Raw genomic sequence first — 19,451 nt, forward strand, 5'->3', positions numbered from 1 at the left:
TTTGTTGTCAATTATGTATTGTCCGAAAGTAAATGTCTATATGTCAGTAGGTAGAAGTCATATTTTAACCGTGACTCATAATACACTTCATATCCCCTCATAAGGTCCAGAAAAAATATCATATCACTCTTTGGCACAAAAGGAGTGAAAAATCGATCAACAACAGTACCTGTTTTATGTTTGAACTTGTATTCACATGCCATGATTTTAGCAATTATCTGCATTCCTTTTCATCACCTCAGAAGCCAAATTTAACGTTAACAATCATTGTTATCAAAAACCCGACTTAAGTCTTAAGATCTTGGTTTTTGCGACTTTGCATAGCTTCAACGACTCAAATCCATAGCAAAGTCCCAAAAACAGGCAAAATCCTATCAAAATCGCATAAAATCGCACAAAATCGTGAAATCCATTCAAAATCGCAGGATTTTGATGGATTTTGAAGGATTTTGTTCATTTTTTTGATAAGGGTCAATTTTTCACCCGGTTCGTAAATTGACTCGATTTGAATCCATGACCTGTTCTATAAATACCCAAAAGACCAAATTTTTTCATTCTTTCATTTCCCCCACATTTATGTATATGTATTTTGCGGACTTTGAACTTTAGTCATTTATGACTATATGCAATTTATAACATATATTTAACATTATTTTTGTTTTGGTAAAATCCTCGATTTTGATTGCGATTTTACGAGTCCCGACTTTGCTATCCTACATCGATTCTACAAAAGTCTTTGAGTAAAATCCTTCGATTTTGATTGCGATTTTACGAGTCCCGATTTTGCTACTCTCTTACGACTTGAAGTAAAGTCCCGATTTTGATAACCTTGCTGACAAACATTCGTAAAATCTTTCCACGTTTACCATTTATTTGATAACTCTTTAAATTAGCCTTGTGTGTTTATTGTTGACCGTAAATAAAGCCTATTCCTACTCTTTGAATAGTTCTTCTGTAAAAGCATGAGTTGGCATTATATGAAATAAAACTATACATATTACTCAGAAAAGAAAAAACACAACACTCTCCTCTTCCACTTTCTTTTGATTGTTTCTGGGTTACATCCACTGTGTTTATCAAATTCATAGTTGTTTTATAACATCCGCATGGGAGAAGGACCGGTTGAATCTTGGTAAGTTTGCACATATAGGGCGGATGAATTTCTAAAGACAGTCTTCACGATGCCTCCGGTTACATAGGTTACTTTCTAACATATTCTATTTTGCAGGTTCAATTTCTAGTTCACGTGCAGAATTTGGTTCGTTGTTGTTGGCAGATGCAATTACCATTGGCGGACAAATCATTATCAACAACACTTCGGTACTAAATAAGTTGTGTTCGCAATCACACGTGGTCTTTCGTAGAAATAATTAATTTTGGCATTGGAAAGCATTTAAGAGTTATAAAAGCTATGATACATACATTTACTATTTTTTCCCAAATATATTTGGTATAATACCTTTTAAAAGAATGATCTTATGGTGCTTGTTAAAGAAACATGTTAGCAAATTTTGTTCAAACTATCTAAGCAACTTAAGGTAACATTTTGAAAGTCCAAAATTTGTTATGGTGTGAATTCATGATATTCCTCCCGCTCCTAACACTTACATTGGATCCCTGGACAAACAGGAAACAATATTAAGAATAAAAAAAAATATGGCCCCTAGAACTATTTGCTTTGCCTTTATCGTCACATCTCAGTACAGGCAAAGTGAATAGATCTGGGTGCCATGCTTTTTCTGAATCTCAATATTGTTCTTTCAGTCTGTCCTGGATTCTTATTTAATTGTTAATAGTGGGAGGAAAATTGTGAGATCACACGATATTAATGAGTGGGTTTTGTGACAGAAAATCTGATTGGAGATCAGACTCTTAAAATGGTGTCAACACAACAATCTGAATAGCCAGCCCTTTTGTGTTTGGCATCACCCCTCTAATAGGAGAATCATTCAACATATTGAACATAAGCAAGCAATATTTCATTGAACTTAATCACATTTTGTATTTTTTTTTTTAACAAAATCACAAATTTACGTAGCAGAAATTTATATAAACTTTGAATCTTATAGGCCGTCTTCTATGTATATAATTTGGTCATGGTGTACTATTTTTTTGAATCATTTTCTCAGTTTAAGATGTTTTAATCAAAACTCTTAACAAACCGAGTAGATAACTTTTTCCTGTAGATATCTGTTTTGGCTAGTTCAATTTTCCTCAATAGTTTTAAAGTGTTTGACAAGTGGATCCATTTGTTAAATAGAGGAAAAGCAGCTCGGGCATTATATGAAATAAAAGTACACATATTACTCAAGAAAGAAAAACACAGCACTCTCCTCTTCCACTTTCTTTTGATTGTTTCTAGGTTACATCTTCTGTGTTTATCAAATTCGTAGATGTTTTGTCACTTTCATTTGCACATATAAAAAATTTCACAGACAGACTTCATGATGCTTCAGGTTATTTAGGTTATTTTCTAACGTATTCTATTTTGCAGGTTCAATATCTAGTTCTTGTGCAGAATTTGGTTCGTTGTTGTTGGCAGTTGCTGTCATTGTTGACGTAGAAATCATTATCAATGATGCTTCAGGTACTACATAAGTTCTCTTTCATAGAAACAATTAATTTTGGCATTAGAAAGAATTGAAGAGTTGAAAAGTTTATATGCTACCTACCCAGGCCTTTGACAGAACCAAAAGAGTCGGATACATTCCTGATGCTTTTTTAAGTGAAATTTCATTTTACAAAAATTAATTTAATTAAAAACTAAATACAATAAATTAAATAAATGAATTTATGAATCAATAAAATAAAACTTAAATTATAATTTATAATGAATATCTATGAAGCCCGGATACTCCAAAATGGTGCCGTACCCGTGTCGGATACGTATCGGATACCGATACTCCGCGGATACTCCGGATACCGTATCCCAGAAGTATCGGAATTAATTATTTTAATTTAAAATATATATTTTATCGGATACTTAAAAGATACTCGACGGATACACACAGATACTTATAAGATACTACACACAGACGTATCCAAAAAAAATGAAGTGTATAAAAATGAGATTGTGTTGTGAAAATTTAAGATACGAATCACTATAATTACTTTTCAATTAACAAATTAAATATTATGATTTTGGTGGATGAAAGTAACGAGAGAGGGGAGATTTAATCAATCAACATTAAACAAACTTTGTTTTGAGTTCTTTTATTGATACATTTGTTGATATCCTAACATATGAATGAAAATAGAATATGATTTATACAAAAACTTTACATTTTTTATTTTGATCATTTTTTTTTTTTTTGTAAATTGTAACTTTTATGATTATATAGTATGAGTAATCAATGTTTTTTTTAAGTATTTTACACGCATATAAATTTTAATATAGATATTTTGTTAACGTATCTTAGCCGTATCGTATCCTAAATTTTAAAAATTTCGCGTATTCGCGTACCCGTATCGTATCGTACCCGTATCGCACTACGTATCTGGGCTTCATAGATGAATATGTTAAGTCTTACTAGCATGTTAAATTACAAAATAGATAAAAATAACAACCTATGAGCATCATAATTGGACTTTCTTTCAATTGGATTCACAATTATAAAGAAGCAATATGTCTACGTTCAAACAAAGAGCCGATTTGCTGCCCTTAACCTTTAAGGCCCCCTTGCCTCTTTGCCAAATTCTATCCCATCTCTACTTCCACAATCATCCTCCCTAGACCCCTAATAAACAAGATATACATAAATCTCAAGCAAAACAACATAAATAAAAACAAAATATAATCAAAAATCATGAATCTTGTTCTTATAAATCTTGTACTACAATACCAACCAATACCAAATGGCTTCTTCTTCTCCTATCTTGTTCTTCTGTTTCTGTTTTGCCTTATTATCGATTGTCTTTCAACGTGCCTCGGCTCCTGATCATCCATCCTCTCGTTATTTCACCTTAATGATAGACGGCTAGGCTCGCCTAGACCTTACCCTCAACGTTGTATGATGAGGGAAAGGTATAGGCAAGCGTAGCCGTCTATCGTTAAGGTGGAACAACGAGAGGATGAATGATCAGGACCTGACGCTGGTTGAAATACAAGTATACTAAGGCAAAACAGAAACAAAAGAACAAGATTGGAGAAGAAGAAGTCATTTGGTATTGGTTGGTTTTTGAGTTGGTGATGATTACTATAAGATTTATAATATTTATTTATTATTTATTCATAGAGTTCTGCTTCACCTTCTCCTTGGCTAGCTAGTTTTTTGATCTGTGGGTAACCTGTTTTTCCGTTCTGCCTCTCACCTTTTTTTTTTCTTCATGCAGGCATTACAGGAAACAATAAATGTCGTTCGCGATCTAGAGAGAAGGGTGAGGCATCCTTCTTCTTCACTCAGAAACCAGCTGGCTTCACTGGCAAGCTTATCCAATTGACCCGCTTCATTTTCACAATTCAATTGACCCGATTCACTAAAAATGACTTTTTTCAGTGAAATTGGTGCATCTGTCTCTGCGGAGAAGCACATTCAAAATGCTGGAACAAACAAGTTATATGTTAATTGTCTTTTTTCTTCCAAAAAAAATAATGTTAATTGTCTTTTAAAATACAATTCACCCCCTCAAATACCAAAGAACCCTACTGCCACTTCTCTCAAAAAAAAAAAAAAAAAAACCCTACTGCCACCAAAAAGTGAATGCAACTTTTTTAACCCTTATTATTAATCCACCTCATAAAAGTTATTAACAATGATACTTTGTAGTAGTAAAATATTGAGACAAGGACCTTGTTTGACCATTTTTGGTAGATATAGACAAATTATAGAGAGCAAATTAGCATACCTTCCGAAAATTAACAAAGAAACAATCTAATCTCAGATTGGTAGCTAGCAGTCATGACTCGTGAGGTACAATACAACTCAAGAAAATAGGAAGACATGCAGTGCAGTCAGATCCATATTCAAACTCATATGTTACACATTATATAAAAATACAGTTGGGTGAAGAGACTAAAAAATTGTCATTAGAGTTGTGAATCAACAAGGCACTTATGTCGTTCCTGAGTTTTCAAATATTATTGAATATTATAATTATTCTTTTTGTTGATTTTAGATCTTTCACATATGCTCGAGATCTTACGAAAATCCAGGCATAATAATGGATGACGAAGGTGAGTTTTCTAGCAGGGATAATATTCTTACAACTTTGTCTTGTTCTGTTTCCCCCCTTTAACTTTATAAAAAGTTGTTAGAGGGGAAATAGAACTAGACAGATTTGTAGGTATATATCCCTGCTACAAAGTGGTAACTCACCTTCTTCATCCATTCGACCTGGAGTTTTTCTAGGACCTTGGACAGATGTGAAAAATCTAAAATCAACAAAAATAATGATTATAATATTCAATAGATATTTGAAAACTCGGGAACAACATACAAATAACATTGCTTAAATGCATTTTTTGCCCTTTAACTTTTAAAAAAATGCAATTTTGATTCCCTAACAAAGAAATATAGCAATTTTAACTTCTAAAATGTTAGGGGGCATAATTGTAAAATGAAGAAAAATTAATTCAAATCAATGGGAAAAAAACTAGGACTGAGCATCGGTCGGGTACAGGCGGAATCGGACCAAGAATGCTGAAAATATATGAAACCGAGTGTTCTAAATCTGGAACCAAATTCGACCGTGTGTAGGCACGGTTTGGGCGGGTTTCGGTTAGAGCGAGTTTCGGTTTTATCGGGTGGGTTGGTTCAGTTATTAACATCACAAGAAAGATGCAGTCAAGATCAATAGATGAAAGTGATGAACAACAAAGAAAAAACATCACAGCACCAAAAAAATCAACAAAATCACAGTTATAACAGTGCTGAACAAAATACTTTTGTCTGTGAACTTTGATTAACATTAGAGTGATGAGAAAACAGTGAAGATCAATAGAGATGAGATGAGATTGAAAAAAGGAGAAGTTGTGGGTTGTTCGGTGAAGATGGCAGCATGAGTCTGATATAGAGAGAAAGCAATGGAATGCGGCGTGAGTGAAATGAATGACATAGGTTAAGATAATGGAGTAAGAACATTGATTGGGCCTGGTTTGGATAGGGGAAAATAAGCCCAACTCAAGGCTAGTAACTAGTTTTGTCTGTTTTTAGTTTTGGGCCGGTCGGGTTCGGTCTACACGGTTTTGGATTTGTCAAAACCGGCCCCGACCGTCCAAACCCATACAAACCCAGTTTTTCTCCTTTCTTCACCCGAAGCCCGTTTTCAACCGCCCGCTGGACCCACGGGTGACTCGGATTTCTCGGTTTGTGGGCGGGTTCGGTTGCTATGCTCACCCCTAAAAAAAACCTTCCTAAAGTTGGAACCGCGGTAATAGGAGTCTGAGTTGCTCCTGTCGCTTTTTTAAGAACCGGTGCAACTATTTTAAGTACTTTTTTAAAGAGACGACGTAGCTGTTTTCAGTGATGATGAACTCTGATTAGACATTTTCTTTATCCCGTAATTAAGAAAGTAAGAAAGGTGATGTGTTGTTTATTGCTCTATATCGTAATTGTCTGTGTAACACGACTTTATAAAGGAAAATGGTTTATTTTTGCTGGTTATCCTTCTAGTTTTGTTTTTACCAATTTGTTTATCTATGTGCGATAATGATTTGTGGATTAACGGTGGAACCGGAAAGTGAGATAATGATTTCTAAATTAACGGAGAAACCAGAAATAATGGTAAGAGATCCTTCCTTAATATATCTTATCTTATCTTACTACTTAATGTTGGTAGCTATGAGGCATGGACACCGGACACGGACACGGACACTGACTGACACAGACACTCCGACACCGCTAATAATTTGAGAAAACTACATATTTCAGTGCAATTACAAGTGTCGGTGTCGAGTTGGTGTCGGACACGACACGTGTCCGACACTGAGACACACCTAATCCGAAGAGTGTCCGTGCTTCATAGGTTGGTAGGCTATTGAAATTGAAAAGGCGCTGACATTGCCGCCTAATCTGCCTAATGGGCATAAACGAACTCATTAATCTCCTATTTAGGGACAAATATTTTGATGTTCATCAACTTTGGATTCACGTGACTTGGAATTTTACAACTATAAGCTTTGACTTTGTCGTCATATCTTCATATGTGACGATAAAGAATGTGAGGTTGACGATAAAGGCAAAGGTTATAGTTCTAAATGGGCAACAAAAATTGAAGAAGAGGGGAAAATAAGCAAAATCTAAGTTTTTAGAGAGAGACCAACAACACATGTTCATTTTCTTTAATTTTAACACTCATTATTCTTCTAATCTCTCACTTGTTATTCATCTTATTAGTTTCTCCTTTGTCTTAGACTACCCTTTTTAATGATACTCCACATGTTCATAATGATACAATAAAGAATGTGATACTCCACCAGAGCAGGAACTTGTGCAGTATCATAATGATACGTCACACGAGGAAAGTGTGCCTGGAAACCTAGTAAGGTAAGGAGACAGCAGCGGTACCTCCCCCACACCGTTGTTATGTGCTTCAGATGGTCCTTGAATTACTTATGCATGTGAGGGCTTTGGAGAATTATGATTCTGAAGAACTAGAGGAAGAAATTGCATCAAAATGCTAAAATCAATTCTTATGACACTCGCTTCAAAGGTGAACCTAAGGGTGGCTGAACATCACATATTTTCTTTAGGGTCCGTTTTACTTTTATCTTGTCCCATATTTATAGAGAGGGTAATCCATATGCCGATGGTGGGAAACCATTTCTCTTATCATTTTTAAACGTTTTTACTAGGAGTAAGCTTGGATTTTCTGAGAGAAATTTTGTTAATTGTTGTTTAGACTCTGCACTCGTTTTCTCTTCACCTGAATTTATCTCAATAGAATCTTCAAGTAAGCCTTTTAATGACGCAGTTGTCATGGTTTCCCTGTGAATTTTGACCTAATCCCACAAATCTGATCTCTTTTCTCTTTTAAGTAGTGAATTTTAGGGTAATTCAAATAATAGGTGTTAAGCTTAGGATGCCAACAATGGTTACAAATTCAAATACCATATATTGAATGATGCTTCTGCACCCTATTCTTGTTTAAAAATAGACTAAATTTAACAATGGTTGCAAATTCAAATACCATATATTGTCTATTCACTCTAATTTGCTATGGTGAAAACACAACACAAAAGAAATATAAGGGAAAATTGACAATTTATTAATAGCACACCACTTTTATTTTATCACAATTCTTTTCATTCCGTAATGAATATGATGTAGCTCATCTTTGAGCCAAAGCAGCCACAAATTCTTCAATATTTTGATCAGATCTTCCACCCTCATCAACAGAACACTTAGCCAAATTCTTCCATTTCAAAGCATTTTTCTTTATTTCCTTTCCCTTTTCAGTCTCAATTATTTCCTTTATACAATTCTTAATTGTTTCACTTCAATAAGTTTTGCATTCGTAACTTGATCAGTCCAAAGCGGCATTGCAATCAACGGAACACCGATGCTCAAAGCTTCCAATGTTGAGTTCCAACCACAATGTGTCACAAAACATCCCACAGCTTCATGTGTTAAAACTTCTAATTGTGGACACCATTTTACTATTAAACCTTTCTTTGATGTTTCCACAAATCCATTTGGAAGCTTAACTTGTTCAGATTCTCTAACAACCCATAAGAAATAACTTTCACTATCATTTAATCCAAAAGCTAGTTCTTCAGTTTGCTCCTCACTGAGACCAGCCATGCTGCCAAATGAGACATACACAACTGAACCTTTTGGCTTATCATTTAGCCATTTGATGCAAATTTCTGTATTTGGATTTGAAATGCTAAGACCATATTCTTTGTCATCTTTGAGTCTTTTATCCAAAAACAAAGATGGTATCGATGGTCCTATTGTCCTTAGTGGCCAAATCTTCACCATCCAATCCACTACCTAAGTCAAAGTCAAATTTCAATTAAAATTTAGATCATCACATACAAAATAAAAAATTAGTACCATGATTCTAAATATATGACTCTCTTTACTAAATCAATAGAATCAAGACAATTGGTAGTAGTATTAATTAAATTAAATTTATTAACAATTGATCCTTTTTTCCAGTGTACCCTTTATAGCATTTTTAAAAAGAAATAATTAATGTAGCTCTTTTCTTCCCAAGCTTTAGCCCTCTATTGTTACCAAAAGAAGTATGGTTCAAGGTTTCAAATAACGGTCGCGGTCAAGGTCGCGGTCGCGTATAGGATTTCGAGATTTCGGTCGTTACGGGTGTTGCGATACGGATTGCGGTTGTCGCGGTGTGAATTAATCACAACATTGCACAACTTTTAAATAATGATAGTAACTTGAATAACTTAAATTAGAGAAAGATTTGGAGTTCTAAACTAGATAAGAAGATAACTTATGTAATTTATGATCAAATATATACTAAAAATGATTTTCATCTATCTCAATTGAAAAAAATATCCGGATTCTCCGGATTCTCCGTTAATATGACTCTCTAGGTCTATTGTCATGAACGGCAATTTTTTGCGGTCACAACGGTGTTTCGTCGCAGTTGTAACGGCGTTTCTCCGTGATTTTTGTTCACTAACGGTGTAAAACGGTAACACCCGCTACCTATAACTTTTTGTTGCGGCCTTTTTCTCGGTAACAGACCATTTTTTAAAACCTTGGTAAGGTTTATGTGGTCGCAATCGAAACCATATACTTTACGGTATGGAACTCAAGCATTTACAAAGTGAGAGACATCAAGGGTCATTTGATCAAGATCAGACCGTCCAAAAAAGTACATATTTTAATTTTAAATTTATAATTTAGAATACCTAGCTGAAATTTGAACGGTTTGATTTGATCGAACAACCACCGATGTTTTGATTGCATGAATGCGGGAAATTCCTTATGCAGAAAAGTCAAATCCGCCAATATTTGATATTCAACATCAAGGTTTTTTATGTTTCTTCTACAAGAATACTATCACAATCGATACTAAGTTCGCAACATTAATCACAATATATCACTATTTAAAACCTTCCTAGTACAATATTTCAAATAAAAAGAATAACTTACCTCCTTTTCCAGTTCATAAAATGTGTTTGCAAGAATCCAACCTGCTTTACCAATGTTTGAAAATTGATTGACAACTATGTCAAAGTAGCCTGGATAGGATCCATATTTATACAAGAAAGAAGGCAAATCCCCTGGAGCAAGTTTTGGCAATCCAGGTAACAAATATTCTGATTGTGAAATTGGCAACTCAATCAACTTCTGATGAGTATGAAAGTATATGCTATTAACAGAACAAGATTGAGTGAAAAATGCAACAGCAAGTAGCCCAAAACTCTTGGCAACATCAAGAGCCCAAGGCATAAATGCATCAAAGATAACACAATTTGGAGGGTTTTTTGAGCTAGAAAGTTTCTGAAGAAGTTCAGAAAGATCCTTTGATCCAACCCTCCAAAAGGTATCAATGTAAATTTCTAAGCTCTCTGCTGATTCATACCCTCCATCATCATAGCCATCTGAGATGCTTTCCAGTTCAATATTTGAAGAAAGATTTTTGTTTTTGATAGTTCTCCAATGGGAAATAATAGTTACAAGTGTAATTTTTACTCCTTTATGGATCAAACGTTTTGAGAATTGAATCATAGGATTCATGTGACCTTGGCCTGGAAAAGGTAAGATCAAACAGTGAGCTACATAGTTTTTACCTTCCTTTTCCATTCCTTTCTCTTTGTTTTTCTTATTTTCCTAAGAGAATGTATCAAAGTGTGCATTGATTAGAAGTATATATAATACACAAATGACCATATAGGATGTTTGAAAGTGTATGTCTTACATGATATTCTTTATTAGAGTTACTTTGGATTTGATTATTAACATATTTCTTGACCAAGACTTTTGTAAATGTTGTGAAGTTTAATGTTGGATTGGTTAAATATATGAATTACCGTGATAAATATTACCAAATATATGATATACCTACTCTTGTTTTACCTACTCTTTCTTTATAAATTGCCAACATATTTGGTATATGTTCTACTAGAAAATCTTTATTTTATGTGTTGGTCTAGAATAAAATAATGTGAACGTAAATACTATAAAGGTTACGTTTCTGACTTCTACATGTAGGAAAGCTCCTAATACTTATCTTCAATAAAAAATAAATTTTGTTAGTGCTTCAAGACAAACTTGTTACTAAATGGTCAAAGATTACCATATAAAAAAATCCATCAATTTTAAGCTCAACAACATAGTCAAATTTTCCTTTATATAAAAGCAATAGTCAAAGAGCACTTGTTTGTTACATTATTGGCTATTACAATGAAATTTACAAGTGATATTTTATCTTAGAAGTAAAAGTATGAGTATATCCCAAGTTACACAGTTTAAATATCTTAGATCTATAGTAAAAAATGACGGAAAAATAGAAGCAGATGTAAACTTATAGTAGAAAAGATGGTAGAAAATAAACTTTCATAGGTTTGTGCATGTAAAGAGAAGAACCGTAGATTTCAGTAAGATGAATATATCGGATGAGGAGGGTCAAGTCAAGAGATATAGAAAGATCTACAAAAACTATTAAAGAAACTATGAGAATTTTTTTAGAGGACTTCCTTGTTAAGCGTCGCATTCCATGCTTTGCATATGCTTGATTTACAAAAACATTGCATTCTCTTGCTCTCTCAACAATGCTCTCCTAAACAATAGATGTGGTGGTTATCCATTCTTTACTTAAAAAATTTAAACTAATTTTAAGATATGAAGCAGAACTTGAAGTTGATATATCTGCTTGCATTAAATTTAAACCCTTATCAATGACTAGAAGAGAATTGCTCTTCTCCCATCTATTTTTATTCAGTTCGTCAAGAAACACACGCTGAGAATACACCTGCGTGACTTAACTCACGCTCGGCTATTTTGATGGGAATGAGCAAAAACAAATTGGAGAAGAACAATACTCCGACTATAATGGGCACCTTTTCAGTTGAGAAAGATTCGGGGAGATTTTACCCCATACCCGTACATATGTACTTTCAGCCTTACAAATTATTGAAAAGTTCAATATTACCCTTCTTGTAATTGGCTTCAAAATTGTGAATGGGTGGAGGTTTCAAATCGTTATACGATTTGTGAACCGTGACATGATTTCGCTGTGCCGAGAGAATGTTTTGCAGGGTGTACAATCGTGACACGATTTTTGGCAATCGTGACACGAGTTTCGACTTGCTTGGCACATTTTCCAGATAAGGTTGGTCGTACCGTGGGTCATACGTATCAACCGTGTCACGATTTGGCCAATCGTGACACGATTTTGACAGCTGAAGACTGCTATATAAGTGTTTCTTTGCAGATTTTGAAGGAGAGCTTGAAGTGAGAGAAACTTGGATTACAAAGGAGGTAACCTTAGGGATGAGTGTCTCTGTAGTGAGGTTCTCTTGAGTTTGGAAACATTGTAAACACCTTGGTAGTGAGATTTCACCATTGGAAGGATCAAAAAGCTTCCTTTTGTGTTTTCTCTTAGGATTCATTGAGAGTGTGGGTGACATGAAAATGGGTAGAAATTAGGTCTTGTTCTTTTTTGAGCTTTTAAGCTAATTTCTTGTAACTCATTTGTATCACCCTCACCTTAGTGGATTGGAGGGCTGCTGTCTCCCCTAGAGTAGGTCATATTGGACCAAACTGGGTTACCATCTTGGTGTGTTTGTTCCTTTCTTTCATTGCTTATCTTTATTGCTTTGATTATGCTTGTGGTGTTGCTCTACACTTAAATTTAGGTCTGTTTTGTTGTTGTTGTTGCTTGAGGCTACTTTTCATTGATTACCACTTCCTTTACTTCATTTCCTTTGCTCCACACATCTTTTTTATTCATTGGTGTGATTTTGTCTAAATTCACAACAACCATTTTTGTCATTTAGCTTTTTACACAATTTACACCCTCCCTTTGAACATTTCTGAATCCATATGAGGTCACCCCCATATGACAGTCCATGTATGTACTTTCCGGAACACTTTTTTCAACATTTTTGGTTTTTATTTTTTATTTTCTGATAGCACCGAAAACACCATCGGTCCCATTGTTAAATCCTTAATGCTACATCTATAACCATCTATGGATTCAATGTCTTCTTTTAATTGATTTTGGGCATGAAGGAGAATAATAGTACCAGTGATCAGATTTACCCAAAAACATGCCAGTAATTACCGATTTACAAAGAATAAAATAAGACAATTAAAAAAAAATGTGATGCTTTTAGAAAGAATACAAGCACAATGAACTCACACGATATCCTAATCACGCAACCACATTGCTTACAATTTATACCACATTCTTTTGACGAGACGCATCATGATAAAACATATTCAAGTCAGTTCTAAAAACCTTATACTCCAAATTAGAGTACAAAAGATGATTGTATCTCGGTGAACTGCAACACTAACGTATTGTGCATTGCCTACCATCCTCTAGCCAAATCCCCCCTTACAATCATTCAAATATTTCTTCAATTTTCCAGGTGTATATTCAACTATTTTAATGATTGTGTTTCCAAGATGTAAGACACGGTATGTCAATTCCATCACAATTTTTTCCTTCGATGGATTAAATATTGTACTTTCAACATGGTTAAGGAGCTTGTTGAACTTCTTACATACATCTCAAAATTGCACTACGACTTCATAATATTCTACCACATTTTCCCAAGCTTTCTTGATCAACTAACTCCATGAGCTTCACCTTAACTTCCTTCTCTTTCCCAACCAGCTCTTGGGAATCTTTCTCTTTGACATTTACCACTTGTACACCCATAGATTTGACGTTGTAGTCCGTCTTTCATTTGACACCGACACACTAATGCAATAGTTTTAGGGAAACCAATGACGACAACATTTATCAGTGTGATATTCCCGTCAATCACAATTATCTTTGGCATATTATCTCCAGAATTCATAAGATCAAGATACATTATTTTTAGGTTTTATATGTGAACGGTAGTTAACTACCGTTTGAGGTACAACACTAATTTTCACGTGTTTTTAGGCAAAACTTGATGTGAGAAAAACAATTTTCATTTTTTTTATGTAAAAGTTGGGCTAAGATAAGAATTTCGAGTTGGGCCCACTAGTATGATTTTCTATATACACCCCATTTATAACCTTATCTTTGCTATATACACCCCCTTTATTAAAAATACTTTTAGGACACCCTACAGACATGGCCCATTGGGTGTTGCACCTCGGCCTATGCCTAAGGTCGGACGTAGATATTCATAGGTTCCACCATATTCCTTATTAGGTCAGCAACAATATTCTTGTCTTTCTTAGTTAATCTACCAGAAACAAGGTGATCTTACAACTTTGACTCCATCTGAAGGTTCTTCACTAGGTTAAGAATAGTCAGTGACCACTCATTTGAGTTTCCCGAATAACCACTCAACCTAAAAAGACATTCACATTTCCTTGACCTCGTGTCTTCTCGCTTCAAATACTTCTAGGTTCCTTTGTACATACCACCCCTTTAACAAGCAAACACTGACATTGGCGACCTTCTTTCACTACGTGATAGGAATTCTTTACAATTAACGTAAATCCCGACTTTGTTGCTTGTCAACAAAACCAATTAATCATATGACCTCTAGCTTTCAATTTCTCTTTGGTGGAAAAGTAAGGTGTGTTATACCCACTTCATTATCACCAAGTTTTGTAACACCAAACCAACAATGTTTTCTTTACAATCAACGTTTGATTTCATATCAACGGAAGCTTCGTCAATGTTTGGTTTCAATTAGATGGAGGCTTCAAGAATAGCTGGTTTGAATTCAACATAAGACTCATGCAATATTTGTTTTTGGCTCAACAAAATTATTAACCGCATTTTTAACCATAACTATTAATAAATAACAAAACATAGAAAAGTAGCATAATTTATGCAGGGGCCGGGGTTCGAACCCCGGACACCCCACTTCTCCACATAATTGTGTGAGCTCCAGCCACTAGGCTACTAGACAAAAAAAAAAGTAGGCCCAAATGAGCAATCATGTGACAGAAGACGTGGGCAAATTGTGTTTTTTTTTTTTTTTTTGGTTACAACGTGGGCAAATTGTGTGATACCTCGGTATCTTTTTACTATGATTTTATTTTAAGATTTCATAAACTTGTTAGCTAGGTGTCCTTTGATACTTATCTGATAAGGAATCCCAATAGACCCCAATGAATGAAATCAGCCAACCAATGATCACTTTCTTTACTCTTTTGTGGTTAGAATTTCGAGACTTGATCCCATCTTAAATTAAGGTATCAAAAATCTACTTGTGTGTCTTAGATTAAGGAACACTTTCTTTAAACTCTAAAACTTCACACCATCAATTATTTTGTCAAAAAAAAATAACTTCACACCTTAAATCATAATCTGATTTGATATTCAAATTGTTAGCATCTACATCACCTTTTTAAAAGTGGTTGTCCATAACTGCATTACGGGGACGTCAAAATAAATCCATTTTAGATTAATTAAAATATGTTTTTCTTTCTGAAAAAACATATTTTTTTTAACTTGGTATCCGACATCCAAGAGGGCTTAGATGAAATGGAAACATGTCGCTTAATCAAGGTCTTGAGTTTGAATCCAGCCTTGAGCATGCAATAACGCTAAAACTCCTAGGAAGAATATTCCACAATTCTCGAGAGATTAATCTTCCCACTTGCGCGCGGAGGATACCCAATTTACACATAAAAATAAACTTGGTATCCGTCCTAAAAATCAGCTGAATAATTTTTTTTAATCAATAATTTTTTTGATCAATTCCTTAGCCTTAACCTATGAAGCCCGTATACAAGATACGATACGGCACCGATACGGAAAAATTTCAAAAATCAAGATACGATACGGCAGTGATACGTTAATAAAAAAATTATATAATTAAATGTACAATATAATTATAATCATTTTTTTAATTTGCAAATATATTAACAAACACAAGAAACCAGTCATAGATTTGTATTATACTCCCTCCGTCCTTACCCTTTGCCTCTAATAAAAAAGTGCTTACATATAGGGACGGATGAAGTAAGTAATATTGACGATTAAGAGAGTGATGATTAGTCAATTACATACACAGTATATCCCAAAAGAGCACCATTAGTGTTATACTATATCCAAAAGGAACATTGTTAGTGCTATACTATATCGATAAAAAATAAAAAAGCACTATATCCAAAAAAAGAACACATCAGTACTAAAGAGTTAAGTTATTTTAGTTAACATTAATTGTCTCAAGGGGAAGATAAAACTAATTTTTGTGGTGTGGGTGTACACACAGACGTATCATTCGCGTATCCGGGGCGTATCAGAAACGTATCGAATAATTATTTAAAAAAAATATAATTTAATCATCTGATACTCTCCCGATATGTATCGGAAAGTATCGGACAGGTATCGGTGCAGGATACGTAAGGGATACGGTACGTCGTCCATTTTGAAGTATTTGGGCTTCATATGCCTCAACACACTCAAGCATTCCTCTTTCAACATAATGTCTTAAAGGAATTAGAGAATCACAGTCTGAATTTTTTTTAGCCTACCTCTTCAACCGATTTTTAACTTGGACAACACTTCTTTTCTCGTGGAACGCAAGTTTAAATAAAAAAACTAAAAATCCCGACAAGCCTTGTCGTGATCCTTGGACAAAATAATTATGAAATATCTTTGATGATATAATTGCTTACGTTACTCGTCACTTTCACAGTTAAGAAAATACTTCCTCGGGTCATTATTATAAGCAAAAATTGACTTTTTAGGTTCATTCAATAAATGATGTATGTGGTCTATATATAGACTACATACATTATTTATTGAATGAATCTAAAAAGTGAACTTTTGCTTATAATAGTGACCGGAGGGAGTACTTATTTTTGAAAGGTCTTGTTATCTTGTGCCCTAAAGGCACAAGTTAATGAATCTAAAATTAGAAGTTTTTCATAAAAAAGAACGAAATTTTGACTTTAAAAAGTTGAATAAAGTTAAATGCACAACTTTTAAGACAATTATTTCTATTTTAAATTCCTTAACATATGTCATTGGGGTACATGTTATCATTAACCATTTTTTAAAGGGACACACGAAAGTATTTTGTAAGGTTCACAATTTGTGTTCTTAAATAATTTCACTTTCTTTTGGAGGAAAATAACATTACTTTTTCTTAAGGAAAAATAACATTACTTTGTTTTGATAAGAAAGATATAGTTAAGAGTGTTAGCAAAATGAATTTAATTAGTATATTCTATAATTTTTGATTATTTTGTCGTGATCCTCAATTTTGAAAAATAATTTGGAAATATTTTTGATGAAATAATTGCTTAGGTTACTTGTCATTTTCACCATTAAGAAAATATTTCTTTTTTTAAAAGGGTCACGACGAAAGTATTTTGTAAGGTACACTATTTGTGTTCTAAAATAACACTACTTAAGTTTTCATAAATTAAAGTTAAAAGGAGCATATGAGAGGATTTAGATTTGACATTAAAAAATTTAATTTTTCGGCTGCTTACTAGAATCCAAATCTGAACATATATTCATTTGTATCTAAATTTTTTGGGCTGAGATTAACCCAACTCTATAAAAACTGACTTGTAAAGTTTAGACTGAAGTCACTTATAAAGACATTGGCAATTTCTTTTTTAACTTGATATCCGACCTAACTGACCACTAACTAATCGAGAGACCAACCTCATCACCAACTCATAGGATTTCAATTGAAGGTAGAGGAAATCATGTATGTACTGGCCAACACAAGATGTCACTTAAAGATTTAATTCTAAAAGTTAGAGAGAATCATACTCTTAGGATCCAACCTATACCACCAGACCAACCTTTGAGGCTTGACATTAAAACTAACACACGAAAAATTCGGCTTTTATTACCGCAGTTCCGACCTCATAGCAAGTGACTGAATAAAGTGCGAATAGACTCTAATACCATGATAAATTTTTATATAGGGTTAATATGTCTTTACCCCCTGTAAAAAAAAGTTTAGATTTCAACCATGTAATTTAAGATTATTTCATTTTAGACCCCGAGACTATCTGACTGGACAAAATGCTGACGTGACATGCTGACTGTGCATATATGATTATATGGCACGCTGACTGTATAATTAATTTTGTTTTTTATTTTTTTTATGGGCAAACGTGGCATTTTGCCTTTTTTTTAAAATAAAAAATAATATAAATGAAATTATATTAATTTTAAAATAAAAAATAATTAAAAAATCAGAAAATTAATTTTCGAAAATTAAAAACTCGTAAAAAACAATATATTTTCGAAAAAAGATAAAAAATTCTGGAATTTTTAAAAATAAAAAAAAAATTTAGAAAAAAATTTGAAATTAAAAAAAGTGTTCAGATTTTTTTTGAAATAAAAATGTTTTTTAAAATTTTTTCTACCAAAAATAAAAATTCTGGAATTTTTTTCTTAAAAAAATCTGAATATAAATTTTTTATAATTCAGATTAAAATATGAAAATAAAATTTTGAAAATTATATAATCTGAAAATATAATTGATTTTATTTTAATTTTCAAAATCTTAATTTTAGATTTCTTTTTTTTTTTTGAAAATAAATCTGAATTTGTTTCTGATTTTTCGAATTTTTAAATTATTTTTTTCTGATTTTTTCAATTTTAAAAAATATAATCTGAATTTTTTTCTAATTTTAAAATTAATTTTCAGTTTTTTATTTTAAATTAATATAAATGAAAATTAAAAAATTAAAAAAAATAAATTATACAGTCAGCGCGCCACATCATCCAAAAATGCTGACTCAGCGTGCCTCGTCATCATGTTTGCACAGTCAGATGGTCTCAGGGTTTAAAACGAAAGAATCTTCAAATTACAGGATTGAAATCTAAATTTTTTTTTACAAGGGATAAACCGAAACTCGCCCAAATTACAGGGGTAAAAACATATTAACCCTTTTATATATTAGGTGTAACTCATCCATTTATCAGGTGATGACTTTTTCATTTATAAACACGTGTTCAAACATTATCTCGTTAAATGTAGAACTTTTAAATGCAATTTAAATTTAAATTCATGTTTGGATATTATATAACTTGAAGTTCTATTACTCCCTCCGTTTCAAAATGAGTGTCGTTTTAGGTGTTTACACACATGTTAAGAAATGCAATGATTAAGAGAAAGAGAATGGTTATTTTACCAAATTATCCTTATTAACTATTGGTTAGTTTTAAAAGTAATACTTTGGAAGTAGTGTGCAGAGTATTAATTGGAGGGTAGAATTGAAAAGAAAAAGTTATTATTGCATTGGAAACTGAAAGCGACACTCATTTTGAAACAAATTTTTTTGGCTAAAGCGACACTCATTATGAAACGGAGGGAGTACTTGTTTTTTGTGTGTGAGTGAGTGTATATAAATTCATTTGTAACCAAAAGAAAAACC

General features: G+C 33.2%; 1 long non-coding RNA gene and 1 pseudogene across 2 annotated transcripts; one reads left to right on the plus strand and one right to left on the minus strand.

Annotated features, from left to right (window-relative positions):
* Positions 1 to 841: 841 nt before the first annotated feature.
* On the plus strand, positions 842 to 5,096 carry LOC146914470 (uncharacterized). Its single transcript, XR_015014217.1, has 4 exons — positions 842 to 1,132; positions 1,229 to 1,320; positions 2,495 to 2,587; positions 4,333 to 5,096. It is a non-coding gene; the product is annotated as an uncharacterized LOC146914470 (long non-coding RNA).
* Positions 5,097 to 8,100: 3,004 nt separating this feature from the next.
* Positions 8,101 to 10,760, minus strand: LOC146914471 (mogroside I-E synthase-like; annotated as a pseudogene). Its single transcript, XR_015014216.1, has 2 exons — positions 10,068 to 10,760; positions 8,101 to 8,933 (listed from the first exon to the last, which is right to left on the minus strand). The product of XR_015014216.1 is annotated as a mogroside I-E synthase-like (transcript).
* Positions 10,761 to 19,451: the final 8,691 nt, after the last annotated feature.

This window comes from Medicago sativa, chromosome 6, assembly GCF_051527215.1.
Source record: "Medicago sativa cultivar Bolivia chromosome 6, Bolivia_mono, whole genome shotgun sequence".
Lineage (NCBI taxonomy): Eukaryota > Viridiplantae > Streptophyta > Magnoliopsida > Fabales > Fabaceae > Medicago > Medicago sativa.